This window comes from Cupressus sempervirens, chromosome 7 (assembly GCF_028749045.1).
Source record: "Cupressus sempervirens isolate cs-2001-9-10 chromosome 7, ASM2874904v1, whole genome shotgun sequence".
Taxonomy (NCBI): domain Eukaryota; kingdom Viridiplantae; phylum Streptophyta; class Pinopsida; order Cupressales; family Cupressaceae; genus Cupressus; species Cupressus sempervirens.
Window position 1 is genome coordinate 197,634,888 of NC_143124.1, and position 18,682 is coordinate 197,653,569.

Here is an 18,682-nt window from a genome sequence, read left to right on the forward strand (position 1 = left end):
AAAATAATTTATGACTTTTTACTGGTGTTAGCACTTGCAGGTTTATCAGTACCCCTATTAGTGACATTATAACTCATGATCCATGATAGGTGAGATCGAATGGTTTGTTTCTCTGTGTTCTACTCTCAAAATACTCCAAGTGTGCCAGTTTTCAAATCTTGACAAATCCGTTTGCACACTTTTCCAGGGCTATTCCATTTGTAAAAATTGCTATGTTATCATTGTTTCCTGTCCTGTAAATCCAGGTATCCAACTTCAAACGCTTGACAAATGCACCTCATGATATTTCAAGAGCCCAAATTGCATATTCATAATTTCCTCATGATAGAGAATGAGTGCCCCAATTTTTGATTCCCCATGTGCTCATTTGCTTAGTTTCCCCAGCCAAATCCAAACCCAGTTTATGGTATTCTGACATGTTTTGGTGCAGGTCATTCTAAAGGGGCGAATTTGATGGTCTATATCTTTTGACCCTAAATTCTTCATGAGATGAGATTCAACAAGATGTAAGTATGCGGAACAAAGATTCAGTGTGCTAGTTTTCAGAGCCTGGTTATCTATTTGGATCAGTTTTTAAGGCCAATCAAATGACCTCCTGACACAAAGTCGACAAGCTGCAAGAGAATAATAAAATGAATCTTTAATGATAGAGCATAGATCGATTTTGCATCTGGTTAATTTCAAAGGTTCATTAGGCCAGTTTGAGAAGTCAAGCATTTGAAAACGAAATTTTTTAGCTGGACCCACTTTGGGGTCTGCATGATTTTATCGGACTGATAAAAATTGGATGCAAATTAAAGTGTTAGGAAATGAAATTAATATGGAAATAAGGAGAAGCATTGAGAATTAAGCTTTTAGTGAAAAATATTTTATTGGCATTTTTCAAATTAATTCCAAAGATACTTTAAAGGGGTTTGCTTCACATTTTTTTCCCATTTGAATGGTTTATGAAATGCGCTTACCTTATTTTCTCGCATAAATGATAGTTCTATAGATGAAGAGTATGATGAAGAAGACAGTGAAGTACAAGTAAGTGGATACTCACAGCCTGATGAAAATCCTCTGAGTAGTGAGTCAGAATTTAAACAACTTCAGAGGGAATGAACAGAAAACGCAGGCAAGAAAAAGTAAAAAGGACCCACACAATGTGGATGGAGACACCATGGAGGTTAAAAGGAAATCCACGCCCACGCATGTAAAGATCCCATGTCTACAAGAAACCTACAAGTTTAAAAAGGAGATGCATCCACAAAATAAGAGAATAAGTAATTAAGAGACTAGCACATTGTAAATGGAATCCACGCCAAGAAGAGAAGCTACAAGTTTAAAACAATCAATGTTTGAAATGGAAGTTTGCGCAATCCTAAGGAAGCCTTTCAAAGGCTAAGATGCCAAAGGTATTTAGGAAGCCCACATAGAGGAGGCGACGGTTGAAAGTAAAAGCCTGCGTGAGTTAACATGGAAGTCCACGCTTATAGGGGAGCAGCTCTGTTAAAAACGGGGAGAGCTCACGGCAGGCAGGGAAGTAGTTTTCAATGGCAAGAAATGCCCATGCAAACAAAGAAACCCACTAATGTTTGAGAAAGAGCCCCACGCAATAAGAATGTAGGGTCAACATCTGAAAATGGAAGCTCATCATGCCACACAATGCCGCAACCAGACACCAACACAGAGGAACCCATAGGAAAAATGTGTGAAGGCATAAAAAATAAATCACAGCATATACAATAGGAGTGCCATGATTTTCAAGCAACCCGCCACAATAAAAGAAAGCCCACATAGACACTGTTGGAAAAATGCCAAAACATAGTCAGAGGGCAATGAACAGAGCAAAATCTATATATCCCACATTGGGGAAAGGACAAGTTTCAAAACATTTTAAAAGCAAGTCTTTGTGAAAGTGATGTGTCTTAAGAAGATGCCCTTCTGAGAGGGCAAGTGGGCGCATGGTGGACCCCGACCTAAATGTGTATGATGTCAGCGCATAAAGCATAATTTTACATGGAGATGTTGGCACATTGATGTGGCACCAAAAGATGGAGGCTGCACAAGATTGTGCCACTTGGCGAATCGAGCGGCCCTCGCTATCTCGCCAAGTGGAAGATGCATGGGAGTTAGCATGGACAGATAGCGATGCTGACATGGAGAGGATGAGTTAGTGATGAGAAAATTTCAAACCAATCATAGGGCACCATGTGGCACAATTTCCAAGACACATTGTGATGTGGCAGACAGATTCATGGAATGCACCAGATCAGATCTGACGATTCTCGCTACGTCGCTAAGGTGAACTTGCTCACTGATTAATATAGCGAAATAGTGAGTGTGACATGGCATCCACATAGCGTGCTAACGTGGTAGATGATGCGGACCATGTGGGCCAATCAAATGCAAACACGTGGCAGTTGGTCAAAGTTAGTTTGACCCCAGATTCAAAGGGCAGGAAAAAATTTGTAGAAAATAAAAATAAAAATTATTTTTTCTAGGCAGTGGGTATGCACGTTTAAAAATTTTTAAAGAGAAACATTTTCTAAAGTTTATACTTTGGAATTTTTAAAAATTTTATAAAGAATCAAAGTTGCAAGCATGAACCTTCTAGCAGAGGACTGTTTTTTGAAACAAGATTCTGGGGGTTTTTGAGAGGCCAGATAGGTGATGTTATATATCGCCGGAATTGAGAAAAGATGAACTTTTCGATTCTGGAGTTGGTTTTTGCACAAGTATCAATCAGTTTGAGCTGCATGAGGTTTTCTATCAGGTACTTGAATTGCAACCATTTTCAGAATAGAAAGTTTAGTTTTTATTTTTGTCAAGATAATGACCTGAATATCAGTAAAAGGCAATGGAAATGTGGTTAGGGTCAAATTTGTTTAGATTTACTCAGTAAAAACTCATTTTCACTGGAATTTTCCTGGGGCAATCAGATATTTCAGTGATTCAAAAAGCTTTCATCATTAAGCAGAGATAATTTGCAAATCAATTGCAGATAATGATGAAATAAAATCAGATCAGATGGGATGAAAGAAGAAAGAGGTTACTCAGTGGCATAGGATTGAATTTCAAGTGGACATTTGTCGTCTTTAGAACAGATCTAAGAATTTTTTCTCTTCTATATCTTTCTTTCTTGCTTCCATTCGAGGGGTTCCAATTTTTGGGAAGAAGAAGTTGATTGTTGTGATACCGTTAGGGATTCCAGTTTTTGCACTGTGAGACCATTGGTTCCAGTATTTTGACATGTTTCCATGACTATGACACCATTTTTCTTTAGAAGAACTCTCATGTGAACAACATTGTAGAGATAATATAGATAGTTCTTAGATATTAGGTTGTTTCATGTTTTAATTTTATGCATCTGAATGTATAGTTTCAAGGAAATGAATACATATGAGCAACAATTTCACTAGTTTTGCTCTGGTTCTTGTCTCTTGTCTCAGCAATCTGTAATTCTTATGTGGTTTTGGAACAAAGATTTGAGACCCATTTGCATCCCTTTCAGGTTGTATGTTTGATTTATTTTGTTGTTGGAGCAAAGGGCCAAGTAAATGCTCGATATGTTTAAACAAGGTTACTGGTTGCTTGAGAAGGATATTTTGTGAGAATGAGACCTGAATGAACACTGATGTCTGAATCACAAGGTGGTTGGATAGATCTAATGTCTAGGTATATGAGATACATCCTGATGTCACAAATGTATGTTTTGAATTCATGGAATTTCCCAATGGATTAGGCACTGATCAGTTATAGGATCATTGGTTATACTATTGCATTCTTGAGGTTTTGTTGAATCAACATCAATAACCAACCTCTTTAAATTTTATGTTGAAGAGCTAAAATGGTCAAACCCTCACTCAGCTTCTGCATTTCATAGATTTTCATTCAGCTATTGTAGATCTTTGTTATTGCATTAAGTCTTTAGGAGATGTAAGGGGTTTCAATCTACTTATTAGATTTAGGGATATGTTTTGCACTAGTACGGTATTAATTGAATCTCAGGTCTACCCGCCTAGGTTCTGCAAAGCCTGAAGAAGAAGAAGGGTCTAGCCTTATAGTTGGCTCAGTGTTTGAAGTGATATGTTGATGATGGGAGTTAGCTGCCCCTAGATGCATCAGTTTCTCATTGGGATAATTGAAAACCTTCCAGCGTTTTCAAACACCAACACTTTGCAAGGCAAATAGCACTCTGACTATCACACCAAATAGTAATATGTTCTGCATCAACACCAACATCAGAACACAATCTCTTAAGCCAAATGGCTTCCTTACAAGCATGAGTAGCAGCCATGTACTCAGCTTCTATAGTAGACAAAGAAACCACAGGTTGTCGCTTTCTCATCCAACTGATGGCACCACCAAATATAGTGAACACATAAGCACTTTTCAATATCACCTGCCCAATCTAAGTCCACAAACCCATGAATACAAACTGAATGCGGAGATCTAGAAGAGTTACCATGATAATGTATGGAGTAATCTGATGTACCCCTCAAATATTTGAATACTTTCTTAACTACATCCCAATGTATCCATCCAGGATTAGCCATAAATCGACTCAGGACTCCCACTGCTTGGGCAATGTCTGGTCTAGTACAGACCATAGCATACATAATACTACCAACTGCACTAGCATAAGGTACTCTACTCATGTCCTCCACCTCACTAGGAGATTTTGGACAATCATTTATAGATAACTTTGTTCCCATAGGAATAGGAACACATAGTGGTCTACAATCTGCCATGCTGAACCTGTCCAACATAGACTTCACATACTTACTCTGATTGAACCAAATTTTTTTGTTAGACCTGTCTCTAGTAATTTCCATACCCAAGACGTACCTAGCTACCCCAAGATCTTTCATCTCAAAATGGTCTGATAACTGAGATTTAAAATTAGAAATCATACACTTACCCTTCCCAAACATCAACATATCATCAACATATAATGCAACAATAAGAAGGCGATTATTTTCAATTCTAAAATAAACACAATGATCTGATTTTGATCTTACAAAACTAATTGACAACACAAAGGCATCAAACTTAAGGTACGACATCCTAAGAGATTGCTTCAAACCATATAGAGATTTCTTTAATCTAAAAACTAAGGATTCTTTACCTTTAACAATGTAGTGCTCAGGCTGTGACATATAAATCTCTTCCTCCAAATCACCATGAAGGAAAGTTGTCTTCACATCCATCTGTTCTATCTCTGAATCATATGATGTAGCAAGAGATAAAAAAAATCTAATGGATTTCAACTTTGCAACAGGAGAGAATATTTCACCATAATCTATTCCCTCTACCTGTGAATACCCCTTTGCAACCAATCTAGCTTTGTACATTTCAACACTGCCATCTGCACATAATTTCTTCTTGAACACCCATTTACAGCGAACATATTTTCTCCCTTTAGGCAAAGGTACAAGGTCCCATGTTTTGTTTTTCTCTAATGAAGCCATCTCATCATCCATAGCCTCAATCCAAGAACCTACATCTTCCATGCCCAAAGCCTCTTTCACAGATCTAGGCTCATCAATGTTAGTAATAAAAGAAAATGCACAACTAGAATCTAACATAGAATAACCAAACCTTTCTAGTTGCTTTCTTTCTCTCGTGGATCTCCTCAAGGGCTGAGGTTGAGGTTGTTCTTCCTCTTCTTCTGAACTATCAGAGCTGCAAGAGCTCTCCTCATCATTAGACCCAACATGGTCTCTCTATTCAGTCTTCTCAGGGGTAGGAGGCAACTAAACAACATCTTTTTCCTTTTCTTTTTCATCTGGTTGTTGCACAATAGGAGAAGATGTTAGCTCTCTAAAAATAACATTTCTACTATACAACACCATACTAGTCATAGGATCCCAAAGCTTGTATCCTTTCACACCAACACTGTACCTGATGAAAATACATTTAACAGCTTTGTTTTCCAACTTAGATCTTTTCTCCATTGGAACATGTGCATAAGCTTCACAACCAAAAACAAAAAGATGTCTAATTGAAGGCTTCTTACTAGACCACACCTCCATGGGTGTCTTGCCAACAAGGGCTGATGTAGGAGATCTGTTAACCAGAGAGAAAGCAGTGGCCATAGCTTCAACCCAAAACCTTTGTTCTAAACTAGATCCACTAAGCATACTCCTAGCCTTCTCCATCACTGTCCTATTCATTCTTTCTGCAACTCCATTTTGCTATGGGGTATATGGAGTTGTCTTATGCCTCTCAATACCTTGTTCTTTATAGAATTGTTCAAACTTTGCTGAGCAAAAGTCACCACCATTGTCAATTCTCACACACTTAATCTTCTTACTAGTCTGATTCTCTACAAGGGCTTTAAATTCCTTGAATCGACTAAAGACTTGTATCTTACTTTTAAGGAAATAAATCCATGTCCTTCTATTTTAATCATCTAGGAAAGATACAAAAAATACAAACTTGGAGATTGACGGAACTTTTATAGGACCAAATACATCAGAATGAATAAGATCCAAAACATTAGAAGATTTGTGAGAACTAGAGTAAAACTGAACATGATTTTGTTTACCATATACACAGTGTTCACAAAAGTGGAACTCGAGATTGCAATCATTTAACCCCTCAATGAGATTTTTATTTTTCAAGGTTCTGAGACCCTTCTCACCAATGTGACCAAATCTCAAATACCACAACATTGTCTTTTCTGCAGGAAGCTTTCCTTCCAAAGTGTTTGCACCCTTAGGTACACTTTTTGCACTACCATTAGAACCACTAACCACAGTCTTCTTTATTGCTCATTCAGATGGTGGGGATGAAGTGATAGCTACTCTCTTCTTTGAAACAGAAGAACTATTACACTAAGAAATGTGTGCATCAAGCAGAAACAAAGTACCTCTCCTGGTACCCTTAGCAAGCACCATAGCTCCTCTCATCATCTTACATCCATCTTTAGAAAAAACAACTTGCACACCTACATCATTCAGCATACTTAGAGATAATAGGTTTCCTACCAAACCTAGAATGTGCATAACTCCATTGATTCCCTTTACTCATTCATCAAGAAATTCTATAGTGACCCTTCTGCGTCCAACTACCTTTAGGTGAGAATCATCACCCAAGTACACCTTTCCACCATCGAACTCTTCATATCTTTAGAACTAGTTTCGATGAGAGGTCATGTGAAAAGATGCACCTGAGTCAACCAACCACACATCATTAGATGCATGGGCTGCCCAATCTACAATGAATGCATCACCATCTTCTTGAGATTTTTCAGAACCAAAATCTGAGGCTTTCTTCTTCTTCTTAGGCTCTTTACAGTCTTTACAGAAGTGTCCAGTCTTATCACAGTTCCAACATTTTTCCTTGGACTTATTGGAAGTCTTTGACTTCCCACGGGATTTGGATCTACCTTTATTGTCAGACTTATTGTCATTTTTCTTTCCTCTTTCCGTGGATCTCCCATGAACAACAAGGGCTTCTTTTTTCGAAATGGAAGCCTTTCTCCGCATCTCCTCTGATAGAAGCGAAGACACCACATCATCCATTTTGAAGGTGACTAATGTGCTTCCGAGAGCCAACACAAGATGGTCCCATGAATCTGGTAAAGAACACAAAAGTGTGTAGCAACGATCCTCCTCCTCTAACTTGACACCAGTTGATGTCAACTATGTAGCTAGCAGATTAAATGCATTTAAATGATCCATTAAGGATCCACCTTCCTCCATTCATAGAGAATACAACTTCCTCCTTAGGAACCACTTGTTCACCAAAGATTTGGCTTGATACATGGCCCCAAGTCTCTCCCACAAACTATATGTAGTTTTCTCATCTAGAACATTTAGAAGGGTTGCATCGGTTAAACAGAGTCCTATGAGACACTTAGTTTTATGGTCTTTGATATCTCAATCTGCTTGAGCTATAGTTGCTAGTCTTGTAGCACTTGTAGTCCCTTCCCATAGGTCACGATCTTCCAACATGTCTTCCATCTTGAGTTTCCACAACTTGAAATTAGTGCCATTAAATTTCTCCACCTCCATTCTTCCATATGATGAACTTACCATCTCAATCTACAAATAAGATTCAGTATGCTCTACACAAGACTCCCACTCAACTTGAGATTAGCTCAAAAAACCCTACCCAACAACTAGGATCAAAATTTGACCAAGCTTTGATACCACTTTTAAGGAAACTCAGGTGCAGAAACAGCTTCCTACACTAATCTCATAAGGAAAGTATGATAGAAATCCTATTAAAATCTTCTACACTTACAGATTCAATATCATGTAAACAACAATATTGCAGCCAACCATGCATATAGAAAATAGATAGAGAAAGGAACACATAACAAAAGGATTTTCTGGTGGGGAAAAACCTTTCAGTAAAACAACCCCACCCCTTCAGAACCTACGCAATGTATTATCTTCAACATGAGGTGACAATACACTTGCAATGCAAGTTCAACATCACCAACAGAAGACTCCAGTAGCTACTCGCAATACCAACAATACACCTTTTTTGCATCACATCTCTTCACAACCCTAAAAATGCTTATAACATGTGCTTCACTTTAGGGCTACTCCCAAAGGTAAACCGTATTAGGGTTTTACCGTTCTCCAAGAAAATAGGAACCCCAAAAAATTTACCCCACTATTGGGGTAGAGTGTACAGTACTCAAATATCTTAGTTGCCACATGTCTTCACCTATCATTGAATCTTTCTAACATAGCTCTTACGTGTCATAGGAATCCATCATAACCATTTTAGTCATGGTCTCCTTACACACAATTCAAGATGTCGACACATCAACATTATTTGCAAGAAATACATTTTACAAAACAAATAATAAGAATAGGAATTATACAAGGTTGAGACACCTTATTCCTAATAGGAAAATCTCCTATAGTAGCTACACAACCCAAAGAAACCTCTCAACTGTGTAAGATTAGTGGGTGGAGGCCAATCCAAAATTGCTTGGATTTTTTGTTGATCAACCTGTACTCCTTTAGAACTTATAATATGTCCCAAATATAGGATCTCTATTAAACCAAACTCACATTTAGATAGCTTAGCATAGAAGGATTGTTGTTCCAAGATTCCCAAAATAGTGTCTATGTGCTTTAGATGCTCTTGCCATGTTTTACTATAAATCAAGATATCATCAAAAAATGCCAAAATTTTTTTTTGAAGATGCTGGCTAAATACCTCATTCATACAAGATTCGAATGTGGTAGGTGCATTAGTGAGGCCAAATCGCATAACGAGAAATTCAAAGTGCCCATAGTGACATCTGAAAGCAGTCTTTACCACATCTTCACTCCTCATTCAGATTTGATCCTACCCTAATCTTAAGTCAATTTTTGAGAAGTATACAACACCATGTAACCCATCAATGAGTTCATCTATGTGTGGTATGGGATACCTATTTTTTATGGTCTTCTTGTTTAGAGCCATGTAGTCTATAGACATTCTCGTTGTACCATCCTTTTTCTTGACAAGTACCACAGATGATGCAAATGGACTAGAGCTAGGCCTTATGAATCCCATGTCCAGGAGTTCCTTAATAGTATTTTCAATTTCTTCCTTATAACCTTTTGGATGGCATTATGTGGTTGTTATAACTGGTTTGGCACCCTGTTCTAACTCTATAACCTACTCAAAACCTCTATCTGGTGGTAATCCTGGAGGCAAGTCATTGAAAACTATACTGTGCTTATCAAGAATATTTTGAATTTCAAAATGGAAACTACCTTGATTCTTTGGAGAGCTTGTTGGATGGATTATGACTCATGCTTCCCATGCTACTTTTCCTCTTCAAAAAGTCTTCTCCATCCTCTTTGCAGAGACCACCTTAGGTGCTCCATTAGATAAGCCTCTCAATAAGACTTCTTTCCCATTGGAATGAAGTTTAAACTCCATAGTTTGATGGTTCATATAATAGCCTCCAATAGAGTGCAACCATTGAACACCCAATAAAAGATCTGTCTCCCAAATGCCAACAACATAGAAGTCATCACATAACTCATAATCTCTTAGGGTCATCTTGAGTTGTTTCACCACTCGTGTGCAAGGCATAGTGAATCCATCAACTATCGTAACATTAAATCCCTCAAAATATTCTACTTTAAGCCCTCTTTTCATGACAAATCCCTCATCAATAAAATTGTGAGTTGCCCCACTATCAAGAAGAACTATCAACCTTTGCCCTGATGGTACCCCTCGAATTTGAAAGGGATGGTATCTTGGGACTCCAGATAATGCTGCTAAAGTGCCACCCTTGCTGCTTTCTTTTTCTTTCTCTTCTTCTTGTTCCTCCTTAGTGTCATGAAATTCCTCATGCTCATCTGAATTAGATTCTAAAGCAACTTCAATATAGTGCACTTGACCTTTCCCCAAACATCTGTGTCCTAGAACCCATGGTTCTCTACAAGTGAAAAAAAGCTTTTTCCTTCATAATTCACTCCTAGTGTCTTCATCTACCTTCTTTTTTGCCACATTTATCACATCTTTTGGTGGTAGTGTTGGAAAAGTATTTTTCTAAAAATTCCCCTTATGTTGCCAAAGATTTGGGGGTTTTTTATTAGTGACTAGTTTCATAGGCACGCAAGTTTCAAGTTGCAAGCTTCTTTTGATAGCTTCTTGTAAGGTTGAGGGTGAGAAAGCCTTAACCAAACCCATAAAAAAATCTTCCAAACCATCAAGAAAAAGATAAACAATCCTCTTTTCACTCATATTAGGTACCATAACAACCACTTTTTGAAACTCTTCTCCTTACTCATTAACTGATTTGGTTTGCTTCAACTTTGACAATTCTTTAAAATACTCTTCATCATCCTTGAGGTCAAATCTATCTATCACTCTCTGACTAAAATCATAAAATGTAGTTACTTGATCATGACCTTGAGTAGTCATTCCATGATACCACCAATCATAGGCTACATCTTCGAAGTGTAGACTTGCAAATTGAATAGCATCACTCTCCTTCATGGGTTAAGTGTGAAAAAGGTTTGTAACTTTTGTAGCCATGCTCTAGCTGAAATTTTATTTGTTCCATCAAAAGTAGGTGTTGTAAACTTGGTTATTTTATTTTTGAGACCTCTTTCACTTATGTCATGCTCACTCCTATACTCTTTCTTGGGCATCAAAGTGTTCATCATATCCACATATTCTCTAAAAGGAACCAAACTGCGAAAGTCATCATCTAAGTCATTGTAAGTAGTTCCTAATGCAATCAAGTTACTTGTAACCTCTTCCATGGGATTAAGGGCTAGATTTGGTACGGGTGGCTCATCTATAGGTAGGAAAATATTTTTTTTAAATTTAGAGGGTGTAGGTTTCAGATTTCTTGGCTCCTCTGAAGTGCTCCCTTTCTCATTAGTAGACATAACTCCCTACAGTTTTTCTGTCAATATTCGCAAAGCCTGTCTAGTTTCTACTAGACTATCCACTGTTTGCTTCTAAGTATTCTAGATGTCTTGGAAGAATTTATTTTCCATCTCTTTTGGGTCAGCCATACTTTTTCCTTCCTTGTATTTTGTACTTTTACTTTTGATTGGAAGTTTGATCAAAATTCCTTTATTCTTTTCTCGTTGCAAATATCTGTTTTCTCTTTCACTTAGTTGCATGCAAACTTCTACAAACCCTTAGGCTGGCAAGATCATAGCTCTGATACTGTTGAAATGTCCCCTTTGTGATTTTATATGATATTTAAAGCCTCTAATCAGATTTTTAAAATAAAACAACCAATATTTCAAAGATCCACCAATTTCTCAAATAAACCAAAATCGGGTATGCCCGAAATAGTGCCAAAAACTTCACACATTCACATATTATTAATAAATCTGAAAGTGGAAATTTTTACAAAATTTTTACCAGAAAAATAGCCTAAAAAATGACATTTCCATATCTATATAGAGTTTACACAATAGCTCCCAAACGGAGGACCAAAACAATGCTCATTGGGCTTCCGAAAATAACACCAAATGGCCTGGAAACACCACAAAAACACTATTAATCTATTATAGAAGTATAACCATGAACCAATAAATATATTCAGCTCTATTTTAACATCTAAAAATCTGAAATACAATAGCAACCCAAACTGGTATGAAATACTCAATCGGAAACACCAAACTCTTACAAAAAAACACACCTGAAAACCCACAAATCTGCATTGTTCAGCACAAGGGAAAACTCTACATGAGATTGCACATGGAATGGATTTAAACTCCCATACTTAGCCTTATTGGAAACCTACAAACTCCCATCCTTGTGTCTCCTTCTCCACAAGTTTGGCAGCCTCTGAAGAACAACAAAGCAATGAGAAAAATCAAGTTCTAGAATCAGCCCAAAATGACTCCAAATCCCTTAAAAGAGGGCATAACCCTAATTCATGTCCAAGAGGGGTTAATAAAACATATTTTAATAATAATTTTAATTTATTAGTGCAATGGATTCCAAAGATTAGCCCCTTTTTCCGAAACTTCAACTATTGAGCCTGCCTGCCTTAGCAAAGATTATTATTTTTTAATTATTTGTAAAGGGGACATGACAAAAACTTAGGATTATCATTTTTGGAATTATTCAGCACTAATATCCCAAATTTTTTAAGCTTTATCTTCAAGGACCTAAAGCTGTGATACAAATTGTTGGAATATATAGTCTACTAATATAACTAAGAGCAGGGGGGTGAGTCAATTATCCAATTATTATCATAATTATCAACATTATTAAATCTTAATCATGTGAGAAATATGATCAAAAACCACAACAAAATACTCATGTACAATAACACCAGTTCTATTAACTAGGGAAACCCTTGATCAAAGGGATAACCCTATTGGAGATGGTACCCACAATATGATGTACTAATATTAATTTTCCTTGTTAAAGTATGGACCCTGTTAGGATTCTATAAAGGCATATAGTGCATATCAATCCCTATTTGGAGACTTTAAATTCCTATTAGGAGACTCCAACCCTATTAGGAGTTGTGCCAACCATGTTAGGAGTTGTAGAAGGTAGATGGACCCCCTATCTAAACAACTTCAGGGGAAAGACTGATTAATCCATTGTCCAAACAATCTCGATAGTATTTCTTATAAAATAATAGAATTGAACTATACTACTCCTTCATCTTTCTTTTTCATGTCAACCAAACTTCTACTCCTTCTAATCTTGATACCAAATCAGGAAGTTTGCATCCAATAATCCCTTAGATAGCTTACTCATGTTTACCAATTTCTTTTCTCTTATTTTCACTTCCTTGAACAATTCACATATATGACACACTTTATAATCGCGGAAAATAATTTCTTTTATACAATGTCCTAAAAATAATTTGTTGAGTTAGCCTTGAGGATTCCCCAATTAATCATAATAGGACCATAATAAGATAATTAATTAATTACAACCACAATAGCACTGTTGACTCACAATCTATGAAACTCTTCACATGTATGACTTCAGGGCTTACATCCTGACAAACATCATCATTAGACTATCTTCTTCCACAATATAAGTTTGTGTATCCTAATTATATATCAGTAAAGAGATAAATTATAATCATAAAAAAGGTCTTCACATGAAAACTATTTCTGTACTACTCTCTATAAATCACATATAACATCCATATCTCTTCAACTTAGGTTACATGCACTTAACCTTGTTATTAGGACTACATGGGGAACACATCCTTAAATTTGTGTAATCTGATTATCAAACCTTTGTCCATATGACCATGATCTCTATTTGTTATTCTGCCAGTCTTTAGAAAATTATTTCTATCTTGACATCAATGAAAAAAATAGTCGTGATTGTATCATGTCAATATTACCACATGCTCTGCAATTCTTAGGATACTCCCCCAAAGGAATGCCATCAACATTCATGCTAACATGCACTTCCACTAGTACTTTTTCTATCATCAATGCTTCCTACCCAATCTATATTAGTAAATGTTGTTAAGTCAATATTTCCTCCTTTATGATACCATAGACCATAATCTTCAGTCTCTTTTAGATACCTCAGAATTACTTTTACTTCCATCATGTGATTTTCTTTTGGATTAGAAAAAAAATTCCAAATATCTTCTCTTGTTTGTACTTCCTTGAACACTTCATATTTCACACACTCTTTACAATCAAGGAAAATATTTTATTTTATACCAAGTCCTCAAAATAGTTCCTTGAGTTAATCTAGAGGTTTTCCCAATTAATTATAATAGGACCACAAGAAGATAATTAATCAATTACAATCACAATAGCAGTGTCAACTCACAATCTATGAACTCTTCATACATGTGACTTTAGGGATTGCACACTCACAAACAACATCATCAGACTATCTTCTTTTGCTATATAAGTTTGTGTATCCTGATTATATCTTAGTAAAGAGATAATTATAATCATAAAAAAGGTTATTATAGGTACTCTATTTTTGTGTGTATAAGATCCATATCTCTTCAACTTAGGTATATCCACTTAACCTTGTTATCGGGACTATGTGAGGAATATGTCATTAAATTTGTGTAATCTGATTGTCAAACCTTTCTCTGTATGGCCATGATCTCTATCTCTTATTCTACTAGTCTTCATAAAATTACCACTATGTTGACATCAATGAAAAAATTTTCATGAATGCAATAGGTCAATATTGACAAATTCTCTCCAATGCTTAGGATACTCCCCCAAAGGAATACCATCAGCATTCATGCTAACTAGCTCCTTCACTAGTACTTTATATGTCATCAATGCTTCATTCCCAATCTGCATTAGTAAATGCTCTTCACTCAAGATCTCCTCCTCTCCTATACCATAGACCATATTCTTCAGTCCCTTTTAGATACCTTAGAATTATTTTTACTTTGATCATGTGATTTTATTTTGGATTAGAAAAAAATCTTCAACTATGTTCTCTTGTTCACACTTCCTTGAACACTTCAAATTTCACACACACTTTACATTCAAGGAAATTTTTTTATTTTATACCAAGTCCCCAAAATAATTCCTTGACTTAGTGTTGAGGCTTTCGCCATTAATTATAATATGACCACAGTAACATAATTAATTAATTATAATCATGATAGCATTGTTAGTTCACAGTCTATGCAACTGTTCACATATGCGACTTTAGGGCTTGCACTCTCATAGACATCATCATTAGATTGTTTTCTTCCACTATATAACTTCATGTATCTTGATTATATCTCAGTAAAGAGATAAATCATAATCATCAAAAACTTCTTTATAAGTACTCTATTTTTGTACTACTCTCTATAAATCACATATAAGATCCACATTTCTTTAACTTAGGTTACATGCACTTAACCTCGTTATTGAGATAGTGTGGGGAGTATATCCTTAACTTTGCATAATCTAATTGTCAACCTCTATCCATATGACCATGCTCTTTATCTAGCTCTTTATCTATTATTCTATCATTCTTCATAGAATTACTACTATGTTGACATTAGTTACAAACACTGTCATGAACTTAGCATGTCAATACTGCCACTTTCTCTCCAACAGTTAGGATACTTTCCCAAAGGAATACCATCAACATTCATTCTAACATGCTCCTTGACTAGCAATTTTTTGTCATAAAGGATTCCTACCCAGTTTACATCAGTAAATTCTCTTAACTCAAGATTTCCTCCTTTCTTATACCATAGACCATATTCTTTAGTCCCCTTTAGATACCACTGAATTATTTTTACTTCCATCATGTGATTTTCTTTTGGATTAGAAGAAAATATTGCAACTATGCCAGCCACTAATGCAATATCAAGCCTGGTGTATACAACATAATAATGTTTTCTCAAATCATTTATCTATAAGTAGTCTAATTTACCTCCTTTGAATCATCACTTTTTAGGAATTTATGTCCAATAGACATAGGTGTTCCAACTGGGTTGGAATCTTCCATTCCAAATACTTTCAATGTTTTCCTGATTTATTTTGGTTGAGTGATGTATATGCCAACCTTCATTTGATGAACTTGTAGACCCACAAAGATTCTAATCTCTCTAAACATAGATATTTCAAATTCTTTCCACATTTCTTCAAAAAATGATTTTCATAACATCTCATGGCCTCCAAATATGATATCATCGACAAATATTTTTTCAAGCAATATCTTTTCGTGTAGTCCTTTCTTAATCTAAAAGTTTCTATTATCATTTGTCTTCTCAAAACTAATTCTTACAATATATCCATGTATTATTTCATTCCATGCTCTAGGAACTTGCTTTAATCCATTTAAATATTTATGAAGTTTACATACCATGTTTCTTTTTCTTTGATCAATGAAACCTTTAGGTTGTTCAATGTAGACTTCCTCTTTGAACACTCTATTTACAAAATTTGATTTGACATCCATCTGATCTACTTTGACTCCCTTTTGAGCAACATAAGCTAAAACTACTCTAACTCCTTCAAGTCATGCAACAAGGGAAAAAGTTTCCACGTAATCAATACCTTCTTCTTCAGCATAACCTTTTCATACAAAATTCATTCCATGTTTCTTGTTACTTCACCTTTATCATTCAACTTATTTCAAGATATCAATTTTGTGCCAATGACATTCTTATCCTTAGGTCTAGGTACAAGAGACCAATTTTTTTTTTTTTTTCTATCTTATCAATTTCCTTATTCATTGAATCTATTGAACACTCATTTTCTAATGAATCTTTTAAAAATCAAGGCACAAATTCACTAAGCAAAAATGTAACTTTTAATTTTTTCGTTGGCAATATGTCTTTTGTCTCTCCTCCAATTATTTGATTAGGTGCATGATATCTTTTGACATATTTTGCAAGTCTCTAGTATTTGTTTCTTGACTCTAAACTTGGTTCACTTGGTTATCCATGATCTTTTTTCTTCTTCTTGGGCTTGTCTAGCTGATCTGATCGTAACTTGAACTACTTTAATTATGACTCGAGTTAAACTACCTATGACTTGGGTTTTAAAACAAACTGCTGGTTTAGTACAATTGAATGTGCTAAAGTCTTAGGTTCCCCCTCATAGTATGAAAGCATTATGTATTATTCAAGTAATTTTCTACTCTATTCTTCATTACTTTATGACATCAATCTTTGCATGTGCACTTTCCATGATTTTGTGAGTGGCAATATTTAAACATTTGTATGCCCTAATTTTATTGGAGTAACCTAAGAATATACCTTCCTCAATTTTGGTATCAATATTTTCTTTCCTTATGTCTTTCAAGATATAATGTTTTCTTCCAAATAATATAGGCTTATACCCATACCATAATTGATAAAGTGTTTTATTTGTACCTTTTCTCATTTGAACTTGGTTATGTTGGCTTCTAATATGACATAATTTTAACAAGATCTTAAAAGGATAATAATACTAAGGAATTATCTATAGAACATAATGGGTATTCTAAGAAATAAGTTAAAAAGACCAACTAATAAGACTTTGATGTCTACTACAATTTGAAATCTGCAAGATTTAGGTGGGTTTACCTAGGATTTTATTCTTTAACTATTTGAAAATTAAACTCTCAACATGAATTCCAAAATAATAGATGATTGTGTTAATTCTTCTAAATCTAGGATATTACAAGAGATGCCAAATGGTTATTTTATCAAATCATAAACTCCATGAATCAAGTATAGGCTCATAGTTCAGATCTTCTACAATAAAATAGTAAAATGATTTATTTATACAAATTTTTGCACCATATAAGATATTGAAAATTAGATTAACTTCATTGAATGACTAGTACCTTATCTATTGGTCTATAAACTCACATGAATTAGGCATCTACTTTTGAATCTATCTTAACACTATGTGAAAAGATTAACAATATTCTTCCAGATCTCATACTTATCAAAATCTTCAGTGAAATAAATAAAGTTCTTCCAATGTTCATTAAGAATTTAAATAACCCATTATATTATTAGAAAAAGTAAACTAAAATATATTTTTAAAAAAGTTACAACTGAAAATTAATGAACTTTTCTTATTAAAGCTCAGAGAATAAAATGGAGATAACAAAAGAGACAAGACCTAGAAAGAACACCCAGCTTTTTGCATTTTGTATTAAGTTCATTATACTGTATACAATTCAATGACAATCCCTATTAGATGATAACTCAAATAGACCAGAAACTATTCACTATTTTCATTCAAACTTTGGAACAAAATTACATAGTATGCATGGGCCGACCCAGAAATTAACAAAACTTTGTTCAGATTTGAAATTTTGGACCCTCACTCCACATATTGGAAATTCTTTTATAGAATAAGGATTGAAAAAATATTCAAATGGGAGGACACATGTTCAAAATCAAGTTACAACTACTTTTTGTATGAGACAATACAATTACAAAATGAATGTTGGAGAGTCAAAACTTGAACAACTGTCAATTTAGATGTTCAATATCAACTCTACAATTTATAATGAGAGCACACCCACAACATGTGAAATTCAAAGATAAGGTGTTTCTATTAAGTATTTTCCCTCCGTCTTCATCTTCTGTGACCTTTATTTGTCTGTTCAATTGAACTAGCTCTAGATGGAATTACCTCTATGTTAAGGATCATCTCCCAGATAGTAATATCTAATTCCTCATTTGGATAGCTGGCTCCAATAATTGTATTCAATTTATTTAGGCATTTATGCTATTTTGCATCTGACAAAGCTTTAACCTCTAGAACTATCTTATTCATGACTAGCTCTAGCTTGT